Source organism: Corvus moneduloides, chromosome 1, assembly GCF_009650955.1.
Source record: "Corvus moneduloides isolate bCorMon1 chromosome 1, bCorMon1.pri, whole genome shotgun sequence".
In the NCBI taxonomy this organism is placed as follows: Eukaryota; Metazoa; Chordata; class Aves; order Passeriformes; family Corvidae; genus Corvus; species Corvus moneduloides.
The window spans coordinates 33,229,022-33,243,597 of NC_045476.1; the positions used below are offsets into that span (position 1 = coordinate 33,229,022).

Here is a 14,576-nt window from a genome sequence, read left to right on the forward strand (position 1 = left end):
CTGTCTCAAAAATCTCAAGGCAGTGACAGGAATGAGCAATTTATTTTGTCCTCTACCAAACAAAATCTGGGGATGAAGAATTGCATCGCATTTTGGAAACTATATGGGAAAAGGAGCGTAGGTGCAGGATGACAGAAAAGAATGCAAGAAAAGCAGCTGTGTAAAAGTGAAGCAGATACTGGAGAGCATAAATGACAGGTTAACAGACTAGAAAGACAGTGAAGCACAAAGGAGATACCAAAGACAGATACATGATACATAAAAAAAGTTAAACCAGATTAGAAAATACATTTTAAAACAGAACAGAAAAAATTGGCATTGCCTTAAATTCTTACCTCCATACTCTGTTTGGCTTGTGATTGTGATTTAAGTAACAAATTTGTATGGTGGGCAGGTAGCTGCAAACACAAACCCCAGTTTCTAAATATTTTTGTGATTTGTGATGATTAATGTGTCCTTTAGGGTACATAGTCTTTCTTTTGTTCCCTCCTCCAAGTTCCTTCTTTCCTTTCTTTCTTGAAAGAAATTTTCTGCATTATCTGCTTTCTTAGCAGTATCAGTGAGACACATATTGTTTATCTATCATGAGGAATTAGCAGAATAGCCAAGTACTGTTACAAGATCCCATGACTTTACTCGTGGTTACATGTATGCATAATCTATGTGTAGATTCCCAGTGCCTGCAGAAGGAATATACAAACCATTAGTCCACATTGGTCCTAGAATTGTCACTGAAATGAACTCTTTCTTGTAAAAGTTTATTATGTTAAAAGCAGAAACAGGGAGAAATTTCACCCTGTTCTCCTGAAAATAGATTCTCCTAGCAAAATGAGAAGTATTTAAACATGGATTTCTCATAAGAAAACAAGTATTTGCAAACTTACTGCTGGATTTTTCATAGGGGTACAGTCCATCATTTAGTCCCCCTGGGCAGCTAATCCTCACCCTTTGAAAGATATGAATAAATCAATTTAATTTTACAATCTTACAGGTGGCTAAACTGAAGCAAAGCCTTCACTCCTTGGACAGCATAGATGTAGTCAGTGCTGTAGATATGCAGTCTTCGATCATGATAAAACACCTATTTCAGTCCTGAAGGAGGCTGGAGCATTTGTGGTGTAACTGCAGAGAGCAATGCAAGAAAGTGTGTACAGAGTAGTTCATCTATTTTAGAGCTGATTAAGAATTAGACAAAGAATTTATTTTTTGGAGCATGAGTCATTTTGATTGAATAGTAAACTGTAAAATCAATCTTCTGATGTTCTAGTCATTATTCCAGAGGAATGGAGATTTATTTATGGTCTCTTTCATTAAATGCCTTTACTGTCCTTTCCACAGGTTACAGTAACTTTATGCATGAACCAATATTTCTTCTCAAACACATGCAAAATATCTTTACTTTCATGATCTATGAACTGGACCATGGGACTGTGAATCAGGAAGTCCCATTTCTTGTTCTTGATGTTGTCTTAGGCTATAGAGCCTTGGGCAAATCATGTTAAAATTTGTTGTATCTCTCTGGCTTTTGTGAGGAGGTAGATTTGTGGAAGAGACAGGCTTTTGTTAGAATAAGCTTGAAAAAATAAATTGGTCTTTTATTTATATAAGTGCTCATTATACTGGTGATAGCATAAACTTCAGGACTGTTGTGGAGAATCCTTAATCATTATGTGGCTACAGTAGTGGTGATACCCATGACATTTTCTTCTTCTGAAAGGTTTAAAGGAAGTCATGTTTCGGGAAAGATTGTTGTTAAGCTGTGAAAAAGAGGACTCTAGTCCCTGACCATGATCAGGCTGTAGAAAACATGTTGCTAGTGTCCACAAATCTCCATCAGGGTTTTTATCTCAGGTTCAACATACAGTGAAAATCTAAACTGGGATGTGTACATTATGTTTACTGAGTAGATCAAAATGGAGTTCTTTCTTCTGCCAAACTGAAGATCTTTGCTTCTGCAGCTCTTGTGAGAGAAATATGCATTAGCCTCTGCAGGCGCATCATTGTCTGTTGGTTTGTACATGTGCAACTGATTGCGAAACTGAGATGTATATCCCAGAAACAGAACACTTTTTTTATGGATAAGGTGGGAGACTGAGTGTTGACTGCCCACTCTGTCGATTGTACATATGCAAATCTGAGTTGGAGAGTAATGTTTGGTCTGGGGAATTTTGCTTGAATTTAACACCCAAACATGGCATCAGGGAAGCATACTGAGAGGATGTTGTTTATTAAACATATGCTCTGTGTGTGTGTTTGTGCATATGTATTCTATGGTGGTGTTACATATACATTTTATATATTAGCTAGATGTGGATGAAAAGAATGCTTTTTTGAAAGGTTTAATTTCTGGTGTGTTGAGAGAGAAAGAATGGATCAATTTACAAAAAGAACATACAGCAACAGCAAATCAAACTGACAGTTAAAAACCCTATAAAATTTCTAGCGCATTAGGAAAGCATTATGTATCTCATTACATTCAGACTATGGGAACAGAGCAAAGAAAAGATGGCTAATTACACATGCTCAAACACAGCACTTCATGCAGATTGGCTAGGATCATGAAATTAATCAAGTATACACATTGAATGAGCCTTCAAAGGTCAGAGAAAAATAAGCAGGACATGTGTAAAACTGATCTTCCCCCAAAAGCAAATACACTGTACAAATTCATGTCTGCATCAAGACACTTTGTTAGCAGTTGACAAGACTTTCACACATGCTCCTGTCTCCTTAGGTGCATTAAATCTCCCTTTTTCAGAAAGAAATTATGGAGTGGGGAAAGAAGCATGTGATCCCTTACAAAGGACATTTGGAAGTCAACCAAAGAGACCTTGTTATGAGTCTTTTTGATAAAATGTTCAATCCTCTCCCACATGCCCTGTCTATTAAGAAAATGACATGATAGGGAACTTGGCAGAATATTGAATCTGAATGTGTGTGAGACTGCAACACCCCCAACAGCTAAACTACCTCTGCTGCTGAGAAGCCAGCAAAAGTCTCTCCTCCATTTTTATCTATGGGAGTTTAAAAAAATTTTTGGACGAATGTGCTTTTTTGCTTTTGTTACTGACTCAGAAAGTATCTGCTGCCTTAATTTGATTACAAAGGGAAGATTTTTTTGTAACTTCTCAAATTATATATCTTGCACACATAATTTTACATCTTTTCTCAAAAGATCCTCTGCTAATGCAAAGGACCTCTATTTTGTCACAAAGGGCGCTTTGCAAAAGTCACGTTTCTATAACAACCAAGTACACCTTTTCAATCCAGAAAACATGCTCTTATTCTGGTCTTCCTCTTTCTTTTAGAATCATAGAATCATTTAGGTTGGAAAGGACCTTTAAGGCTGTAGAGTAAAATCATTATACTAACATTGCAAAGTCCACTGTGTTTATATAAATGCTGCATCTACATGTCTTTTAAATACTTCCACTCCACCATTTCCCTGGGCAGCCTGTTCCAAAATGCTGGATAACATAGACAGATACCCTCACGGATGAACACCAGGTTTACAAAGACTTAAAAAGTTTCACAGTTTGTACATATATTTGAGAGACATGCAATGTTATGCAGACATATTGCTTTCCTCATCTCTTCAACTAATCTAGAAATGAAGGCAAGAATAGAGGAAGAAATCTGCTTTAGAATGCCTACATTCTTTTTAATATGATTCTTCTGAAAAGCCAGTGGAGAATATTAAGTAGGATCATCATTGGATGAACTGTGTTATTTACCTGTGTGGCTGGGATCCCACTGTGCCTCTCCTTTCCCTTTCTGTGCTGGGGCTTCTCGAAGCTGCTGGCAGCTGATGGAAGAAGAGCAGTCTTCAGGCAACTTTATATATGTTAGGGGACTAACTGAGGCAATTTTCAAACCAGAGACATGGGTGAAATTGTGTAAATTTTCTTCTCCCCATTTTCCTCACAAATTTCTCTCTAGAGTCCTTAAAAGTACTCAGAATTTGACCCGCTAACTCAAATAAGAAGGCACAGTGTAGTACAATTTAGTTTGTGACCTATCTGTTTGCTAAGTCCTGTTACCTTTTTAACTTTATAATTCACTGTCTGAAAAAATACCAATGGTCTTAGAATTGCATTGTCAAAAATGGAAAACTAGCACAGATGAATGCACACAAAAAGCCGCAGCATGCAACTCAGCCTTGACCCTCTCCACTTCCATCTGTTCTCCCCAAGTAAATTATTACCGTGTGGGCTCTCTACTTAAAGTGCTGCTGCTTGTGAAAGAAAACAAGCTGGGGTAAGCTATTAAGAAAATAACACTATTTTGGCTTTAAGGCTAAAGTGGGGAAAAAATAACTTCATTTAGGCTACTCAGAGACTTTTAAACCTGGAGCTGGTCTTCACTGGTGTCTGTTAAATGAATAAACCCCCAGCTTTTCTCCAGAAATCTGTCAGAACTTCAGATGAACAGCTTTTGATGTATGCCATAATGATTGCTTTGGAAGTTGTTGAAGGCAGCAGGAGTGAAAATGCTGAGGAAAAAGTCTGTCCTCCAGAGCTAGAGTGTGCTGGAGAGAATCTGCTGCAAACAACCGTTGTGGTAAAGGAATCGTCCCATCTCTCCTAAAGTGCAGATTGAGACTTGAAAAGCAAAAGTGCCTTTATATGTGCATCACAACATTTTGGGTGAGTTCTTCCATGTTGCTCTGTGTACCTTAGTCAAGCTGGGTTGTGGCCTTCCTTTGTAGATGCAAGCAAGGGATTTGGAGGAGGAGATGACAGGTGAAAGAAGGAAGAGATGGAAAAGGATAGCTAAGAGTTGATCTTTTTGCTTTGGTGCGCTGCTAGAGGTCTGAAAGAGAAGCCTATTGCCAGTGGTCAGTCAAGTGAGAGCACACTTAGCAGTGTACTTTGCAAAACAGAAGCAAAACATCTGGCAGCATTTAAGGTTTTAGGTCTGTCAAGATACTGCATTTCCTGACTACTGCACAGAAGAGGAAGAAGTAAGGACAAGTCCACGTACTGAGTTGACAAAGGAGGTGGGATTGAAAAAAGGAAATCAGTAGTATAACCCAGTTGAGATTCTTGCCTGGGATAATGCAGAAACAGAGAAAGAGAAGAGCTGATAGACATATCCAACATTAGTGATCCCAACAAGACTGTAACAAGCATCATAATGGAAATGAAGAAGTAGTAGAAGTCCTTGATCAAGATGCAGGATCCACATATGTTGCTGTTGTACCAGGCACGGCGAGAAGAACGACACGGAATTCAAGTCCAGGATAAATGGCATTATTTAACTAATTATCACCTCATTTATATAACTTGGTTCGCAATAGAGGAATGACATTATTGGGTGCTTGACCATACACCTCCCAGAGTGATTGGCTGAATGCTATGACACCCATTTCAAAATATTTTCTTCAGTGTGGAAAACAAGACTGTGCATAACAAGTTTGCACCTGTGAGATAAAGTCTTGGTTTACAAAAGCCTCTACACTGTTTACAGCTAGCTTGCGTGAGGAAGGAGACTCTCACAAGCAGCTGTAAAAAGCAAGAAAATTTCTCTGCTAACCTTTCCAGCATCTACACACATATGCTATTCCCTACAGAATTGCAGTGAGACACCGGGGTCCTACTTTGAGAAAGGCGTTGTGATTCTGGGTTTGGTTGGGAGAGAAATTTCCAATACAGAAGGGAAAGGGCTAATCCTTCTCTGCAATGGATGTGGAAGTCCGTGTGCTCTTCTGATCACCCCTACTCAAGAAAGATAATTCAAACTGGAAAAGATAGGAAGGAAGGCTACTAGAGTAACTGAGAGAATAGAGATCCTTATCTTGCAAACAGAGATGAAAGGCATATGCTTTCTTTAGTTTAGCAGTATTAAGGATGAGCAGGGATGGGTGCCATCCACACACACATCAGGAGAGTAAACACTATGGAGGGATAAAAAACACATTAAGACAAAGAATGATGATAAATGAACAAAAGATCTGTCCTATCTGTTAATGACAAAAATTTAGAAATTAGAATAAAGTTTTCAACTGTCAGGACAATGCGGAAAACCCCTCCGTGAAGGTTTTAAAAAAGGAGTTTGATAGGTTTATGAAAGGAATTATTTGGTGCCTTGGTTAAGACTTAGAGTGCTGTCCCTGATGGAGCGGACTTGCCTGCCTCATCGCATGTTCCTGGAGTGAATAGATGTGCGTTACCAAGCTGAGATCTCTGCTCTCCTTTCATGACTTTGGAAACAAAATTGACTGACTAGTTAAAACCAAGGAAAATCATTTGTATGACCACTGACATCCGTTTACAGGAGAGATTCCAGAAAATCTTGTCTAGCCTTAGAAAAAAGCAGGCAAATAACAGGAGAAGATCAACTGTACAGAAAAGAAAATAAAAAGGGATCAAATGAGCATGTAGTGGAAAACAAGGATAAGGTCTTTAGATAAAAGTTTAATGGTAGGAGACAGAGTATCTGAGAATGCAGAAGTCTTGCTCTCAAGCGTGAGTGCTAGGGAAAGTGATGGAGTGAGTAAGGCCACTCCTTAAGAGTCCATAAAATGGGAAACAGGACAACTTTATGAACTGTGGCTACTACTACTCCAGAAAGAAAAAAGCAGGAGAGCATAGAAAGAATTGATGGTGATGTGAGTGTGGCCCTGTAGCTGTGCTCAAGCTGAAACTTCCCTTATGTAAGAGCTGTTAGATGACAACTTGTGCTCAGGTGAAAACTGAATGAGTTTTATAGCATAGATGGAGAAAAAGCTCCAGATTGGGCTATTTTCTTCATACGGGCTGAGATGTTGCATGGAGTTTTCTTAACTGAAGTTGACTTCAGAAATAGATAATCCACCTTTGCAGTGGCAGCAGTTGGCTAATGTTGAGTTGGTAAACTGGCCACAAAAGTCGCCCTAGAAGGTATTACGTTGTATTTGGCACGAGAAGACTTCGGTGGTGAGTAGTCATGGAATAACACTAACATTCCATTTGAGCTACAGGTGTCCTGACTCCCTGACCTGCACTCCTTAGATATCACAGAGACATCCATGCAAGAAAAGGTATTTAGAGAACTTGCATCTCTGGCAGGCCCAAAGGGTCTTAGTGGAGCTGCTGGATGAAGGAGGAGCCAACAGAAACTATGGAGAGCATTGCATCAGTGACCAGATGGACTTCATCTGCCCTGTGGCCCAGCCTCAGTATGATCCTGGCAGTGCTGATAAGCAGCAGACCTACGTCAGAGAAAAGTGAGTAGATCCCACTGCTGTGGAAGAAGACCATTTAGAGGCTAGTAGCATATGCAAGATGCTGGCAAGACAAGCAGTGGAGTATCTTGCCAAGATAAGCCAGTACATTAAAAGATCCCGAGCTGAACACGATCAAACATCTACTGTGTGTGTTGCCAAGACCTCAGTATGTTGAAAGGAAGATAAATGATACCAGGAAAAGACATTACTGATGGAAGGTAGCAGCAGCTGGAAATAACTGTCTGAGTACTAGAGGTAGCTATGTGGAGGAAGAAAGACAGCATAGTTTATTGCATTTTTGTCAGGAATATGCCAGTGGTCCACAAAAGTACTGAGCAGGATGTGTTACAGTGGGCAGTTGAAAGATTCATCTTGCAATCATGAATAGACCTCAAAAAGTAAGCAGCACAGGAGATTATATTGTACGATTAGCTGTGGGTACAGAGTGGGATTATTTTAAAGGGGTGAATGTGAATTTCAGCGGGGTTAGGAGTTAAAAGTTCATTAGTGGATTAGAGTTTAGTAAGATAGAAACTTCTAAAAATTTGGTGTGACTCAAACTATTAATTTCTTTCTTTCTTTGCCCAGGAGTTTGGTTTGATGGCTGCATTGAAAAAAAAAATCCACTTCATGCCCAAATTTGAACTTGGAGAATACTTTGATAGGGGCTGAGATCAGGCAGCTGGAAAAGTTAGATGCAGCAGAAATGAGACGAGCTTGAGAACCTTTATCTGGGAGATTTCTGAACTCTCATTTAACAGAGTGAGATAGGGTTTAAATAACTCAGATGAAACTTGGTTAGATGCTGTATACATTACAGCTAGTCTCAGATGAATTCTTTATACTGGAGGGTCATATTTATAAAAAAATTCCTACTTATAGGAATGAAATGGAAGAGACAGGGATTTTTAAAATTGATTGACATCTTCATGGTACAATTCTGCAAATCTGGCTGCATATTTTGGTCTTTACATGACAATAGATCTCTTCTGAAAATCTGTCTTTAAATATATGTTTCAAAGACAAAGATGTTATAGTTCTTGTAAACAAACTTATTCAGTGCCTAATCTCTTGTTACTGAAGTCTTACAGACTCAGGAGTTTGTAAACTCTGGAGTCTCACAGACTCCAGGATAAGGTAGCTATATGCAACCTCCCCCAACATATGTCACAAAGTGGGCTTGGGGACCCTTTGAGAGCTTGTGTGTGGGCAAAAGGCAATCCCTGTCCAGTGCCTGTGAACCTTCAGAGACTCTCTTTAATGCACTCACAGGGACGTAGTCCAAGAGGCTTGGAGTTGCTGGTGTAGTTTTGGATCAGTTCTTGCACTTTAAAGCTCAAAATTATGGTCTACCCCAAAACAAAATAAAAAATTCAGGATTGTAGCCCTGTATACAGCTGCAGGAGAAGAAAACCCAGAAAGCTTTAATAAATATATTAGATGCTTAATTGTTCAATTTAGTGCTTGCTTGGTAACAAAATCAGACACATATGGTAATAAGGCTGTTTTTTTACTATTATAAGACACTTTGGGACATTTTGAATGTGCAGGGTGCAATGGTATATTAAACCAAATTGTAGTTCTGTATTTGACAATTTGGCTTTGTTAGCATAATACAATTTGTTTTTATTGCAGCAGTGAAGAGGGAAACGTTTTGATAATAATTTGCTTTCATTATCCATTTATATTGCTTCTTCCCACTCAATATTTTATTTTTATTTTTTAAGCAGAACAGAAAAACTTTACAACCAAAGGAGCTGATTGAAGAAAAAAAAAAGAATTCCCAGTCTGATTAGTTCTGTTTTCGATAATTAATAAGGAGATTGTTGATGTAAAAATACAGCTATAATATCCATCAACTCTTCACATATTCCAAGTATGTTTACAGGAAAGACTAAATATTATATTTTAAAATAAGCATGGTAATAAAAAGTTATTTCACTTGTGATTCTCTCAGGATGTTAGAGGGAGATGGTTTGGAAGAAATTGTATCTTTTATTAGGTCAACTGCTATAATTGAAAAAAAAAAAAGAGGAGAAGCATATATGAGATCTGCTTGGTTTTTTCCCACCTGTATCTGCCTTGTCTAATAAAAGGTATTGTTTCTTTCTTCCAATCTTGCCTCCTTTAAATATCTCCATTCAAAATCTTGCTAAGATACCATTTGCATCTTGCTAAAATATCATTTGCATCTCGTGTCCCCCAGTCTTTTCCATTATATTCAGCTAACCCTAGATCTGTTAATTTTCTTTCAGAGCCCAGACCTTCCTTATGCAGATGGATTTTGGCCATCTGCATGGGTGGCCATGGATAGCTCTGCCACTCCCTGTTCTGTTCAGCCACTCCCTGTTCAGCACATTCTGTTGCTGATGCCTTGTCTTTCTTTTCTCACAATCAGCTTGCTCTTATTTTTTCCCAGTGTCAGCCTCAGCAAAAAAAAATCCTTTTCCTTTACAGGTGGTCTGCTGACCCACTACCTTCTCTGTATTTTGTCTCTAATCTGAAGGTGGGAGACACACCAGGAGCAGGGTGAAATGTCCTTTTGGTTATCTAGACCTACACCCCAAATGTGCATTATGCTCCTACTGTGGGCTCACTGTTTCCCGTAGGGGCAATCATAAGGACATGGCATCCTGCTAAATCTGTGTCCAGGAGATACCTGTATAGTGGTCTTGTCCATACTTATTGTGTCTGATGGGGGGTCCTACCTGCCCACAAGGAAGGAACAATTTAAGTGTGACTTAAAATCTGTGGCTGTGCATCCTTTGCTTCCTTCAAAAGGAGAGAATATCTGGATTTTGGTATCCAACATTAACCAGCATTTTTGATTCCCATCTCATGGCTTTGAGTTGCTCTTTTTGCAATGTATGCATAGTCTGCTCCTGCTCTTAGCTGTGGTCAGTCATTAAATAAGATGGCGTTATTCAGCTAATTAAAAAAAAGTCTAGCAGGAGAATGGAATGTAGACTTCTGCAGGATGTACAATTAACCTTAAGTGAGTGAGGAAAGGAAACATCAAATTAACAATCCAGCTGCCGTTATTCTGTCACCATGCTCGGCTTTCCTCTCTGTGTTAATCAGACAGATTGTTACATGCTTTGAGAAGTTTAGCGGACTTGCCGTATCAGCACAAAGCAGAATCTCACTGAGGAGACCACATAGCGTTTCCAAAAGCATCTGAAGGAATTTATAGCTTGTGAATTACAAAAGCAACCCTAATTAGTCCCAAGAGGCAGTTGCATAAGAAAAACTGAGAAGACTGCCTCGTCATACTTGCTGCCTCCTTGTGATTTTCATAGAAGATTCTGATAATGAATGTTTACTAACAACTGGAGCTCAGAGACTCTACGCCTAATAACACTCCTGAGTAAACAGCATCCTGTATTTGCAGTCCCACAAAGATAGGTCAGATACTGGTGCTTTTGCTATGTGTCAATATTGCCACAGGAGCTCAGAGGTTTCAGCTGGAAGATTCTGTAGCCACCTGGGAAATGCCTGAAGGGAAATGCACGTCCTGGCAGTCTAGCAGCAGCCAAACTGCTTGGCAATGTGTCATTCCTCAGGATGTTTTTATTTTTTTTTTTTGAGGTGGAGGTTTTGTTCTAAGCTCTGGAGGTATGAATTCTTCTCGGTGCTTTTCTAATGGGGTATGTTCCTACATTTCGGAAATCAAAGAAGTTTTGCTATGGTATGGGTGATTTCAGAGAGTCAGGAGCAGGGATATTGGTGAAGGCTAATCGTCACTCCTGAATACTTTTTAGGTCTTATAATTCTTTACCATTCCCTGCCCCATTCTCAGATTTTGAAATGATGCAAACCTGCTGCCTGCAAAAATCTAGGGTGCCTGAATTTAGAAATTCCCCTTTTGTGGGATCAGATGTATAGGGATGATAAGGTGAGGCCCATTGAGAAATGGCAGTCTGAGCACTCCCTAATCTGTGACAAAGTTATGAGTTTCAGTCTAGTAACAATTTTCTTGCTGTATGCTTCAAAAACAAATGTGAAATCATGCAGTGGCTGCCTTAGGCTTTGCAGACCTATATGCCTTGGTTTACCAGTCACTAGGAACACTTTTACACTTTTATTTGCTATTTATCTGAAATCCCTCAGGTCAATATGCATTAATCAGTGGCACCATGAATCAATAGGTTTGACATTATATGAGATATAAGAAGTTATCTTCTTAATCCTATAATTTACAGTCGTCAGCACAGTTTTGATATTTTTAATTTCTTATATTGGGGTGGAAGTTTCTCAGAATAGTTTTTCCCAAGTAGATATTTTCAAATGTGAATACCCACAGTTAGGCATTGTGTATAAGTACTCAATTTTTCACTAGCAATGAAGAAAACAAAGTGACTGGGGAAATCCATGGGGATTGCTGGAAGTTCTGTACTTTTTTTAAATTGTGTTGTTTATTTGGTTACTTATGTATGGATTTATGTGCTTGTCATTAAGCACCCAAGTACAAAACTCTTGGCCTCGGGTAGTTTGGGATTTTGCTTCTATTTATCTTGATTAGTGGATGATTGCAAATCCCTTACAGGAAAGTGAAGAACATGTTAATTCTCTTCACTAGTAAAAAAGAAATATTTGAATTAACAGCCTGATGATTAAAGAGTTTTATTAGTTTTAAAGGTGAAAATGTACCTCAGAGGTTCAGGGGAGAAAAGTAGGGAAAGAAAAAGAAAAGATATGCACAGTAGGAAGACAAATCTGAAAATCATAAAATGAGATTAATGAGAGTATTTCTCATTTAAGGTTTGTGTTTGATCATGAATTAAAGGCTTTGTAATCAAAATATTCTGCCTTTTTAGATTGTTAGTTTTCTTTTTAATTATAAATTCAGTGGCAGGATTCCTGATCAGCATTCGGGTGTAGTATTCAACAAGACAAATTGGGTTTTCTGAAAAGATGTGTGCAGAGCTATAATACTTCCTGTTTCTCAGTCTTGGTCTTTGTTATGTATGAGGTGGTCTCCGACTGACTGAAACACAGAACAGGGACACCTGAGAGATCGCACTTCTGAGGTGTGCTGAACACCACTGAAGCTCATTGACTCCTTGAATCAGCACCTCACGCAAACACACCTCAAAAGATCAAAAAGCACCAGGTAAGTAACAATTCATTGAAAAACTTGCACTCTACTGCACCAATAGATTTATTTGATAGGACAATTGTCTGTGCTGTGCATTTCTTTAAATACAAATGACAAGAGTATTAGCACAGTATCTTTGCTCTTACTCTAGTAAAGGATAAGTGGTGCTTTTGCAATGGTATTTGTTCATTAAGTGATCAGGAAAGGTGATCTATTTTTCCACTGCATGAAGTTGTAACAATAATGTAGTCCTCAGACATTAATTCTGCAGTCTTATATGCTAAAAAGCATATTTTCTAGGCCATTAAATAAAATACGTAAAATGTTGAATGGCTTTGAATATCTAATTAAAAGCCTTTCAGCCCCATATTCCATTGTCAGTGAAATGCCATCCTAACATCTCTCTATCAGATTAAAACACAACAACTCAGAGTCTGCACCTGCTGTGCTGAGAGAACTGCAGCAGGACCTGTTTGATCACTGAAGTAGGACAGAAAGGACCATGATAAAGTCTTGATCTTTGATCCCTGAAACCATGTTGGCTAATTGATCAGTTCAGCAGTATGCACAGGTCCTAGTAAGAGAGAGAAGTATATCAGGAGTTACGGAGAGAATGACCCTTCAGGTAGACCCTGTGATTTTGGCTTACTTGCTTCTGCCAACACGCTGCCCAATTGGCACTTCCCAGGTGATGACCTTGCAGAAGATGCAACAAAAAAAGCAATGCTGCTAGCAAAAGAAAAAATTTGTTGAGAGAGATGATATTTTGAAGTGCCTTGAGTGCTCCACAGAAAGACTTAAGGACCCTCTGGTCTTTCCAGCCTGTTAGCAAATAAGTTTAATGGCTGAGAGTCAGTCAAATGATGAATTGAGACAGTGGTTATCTACAAACGACTTATTTACTGTACCTTTTATCTTTGAGGCAGTGATCTTTCCGAGAGGATCTGCAGATGGCTGCCATTTATCTAGACAGATGAACTCATTTACAGGAAAAGGAGAGGCAGAGACACACAGACTGACATTTCTACCGTGTGGTTTGAAGCTGCAGTGTAAAGCCCAGGGTCTCTACTGTCCTTGGAATGCTCATCTTCGAAGGTGAGTAAAACGCTAAATGGATCTAGAGGAAAAATGACTGCAAAGGACAGATAAGGACTACGTTCCTGGGAATCCATTTCTATGCAGAGATGAAAAGAGGGTGAATACCAGAGGACTGCTGACATGCCATGCCATGCCAGTCACCTTTGAAAGTGAGATTAATTGGCAGCAGACCTACTTTGAAGGGATCTCGATGGCTGGGTATGAATCAGGACCGTGTGGGTGGCAGTCTGTGGGCATCTGTTGGCAGCTCCTGGCTGCATGTGGATTCTGTGGGGCACAGCTGGGTCTGCAAAACAGGCCCTTCTCAGGTAAAGATCGGGAAGGACATTCAGAGAGAATGATGAGGGGAGGTGGAGAACCTAAAGAAAGGGTAGGAAAAGGATGGAGGGAGAGATGTTGGAGAAAGGTTGAGAAGCGAGGTGGGAGCAGTGCTAACTTAACATGCAGGCAGTCTGCAGCCTTGAAAATGAGAGCTAGCCAAGAGATTTATAATCACTTAATTGAGGGAATGACAGTGATTATCCAGGAGAGCTGGCATGTACCAATTAGATTGAACAGAGTGAGGGAGGGAGTGTTTATGTTAAAGAACAGCACCCAAATGCTCCCTAAATTGGAGGGAGATACACAAGAAGAAAAATGTTTGCGATGACTTCTCTAAATCATTGGCAATGTTCCTCCAGGTCATTTCTGCACTGCTCAGAACTCTGAGTCCTTTATTTGTTTCTCCATTCAGTCTTTTTGTTTTCCTTTATTAGCAGTTTTTGGCCTGATCATGCAGGTTTTTTTCAAGTAGATTTCCCTTTCAGACTCAAGTTAGTGAGGGTTTTGCCTAAGTAATGGCTGAAGTATTTGGTTCTTCAAGCTACTCTTTCAGTATTGTAAAGCCATTATTCATCAGTAGTCAATTTGTGTGTGTACCTGACGTGTCCTACCTGAATAAAAAAAAGGACACTGCAAGAAACTGTAAGACAAAGACTTGAGCAATGTCAATGCACAGTGATTCCTAAGAAATAATTTCTACTGATGAACAAAATATAATTAATTCTAACTGTATTTCTAATGTTTATAAAAGTGGTAACCTAAGTCAAGAGAATTGTGCTTAATTGAGCAAAAATATACTTGTTTTGGGTTTTTTTAGTAGTTTCACAGTTGATAGAAAATTCAAAAAGAAGT

At 39.1% G+C, this 14,576-nt stretch overlaps 1 long non-coding RNA gene across 1 annotated transcript in view; it reads left to right on the forward strand.

Annotated features, from left to right (window-relative positions):
* LOC116447665 overlaps positions 1-13,396 on the forward strand; it is a 48,906-nt gene extending 35,510 nt beyond the window's left edge. The window contains exons 2-3 of the long non-coding RNA XR_004241650.1: positions 12,180-12,320; positions 13,232-13,396. This is a non-coding gene — a long non-coding RNA (uncharacterized LOC116447665). The remainder of the gene's footprint in view (positions 1-12,179; positions 12,321-13,231) is intronic.
* The last annotated feature ends 1,180 nt before the right edge of the window (positions 13,397-14,576 follow it).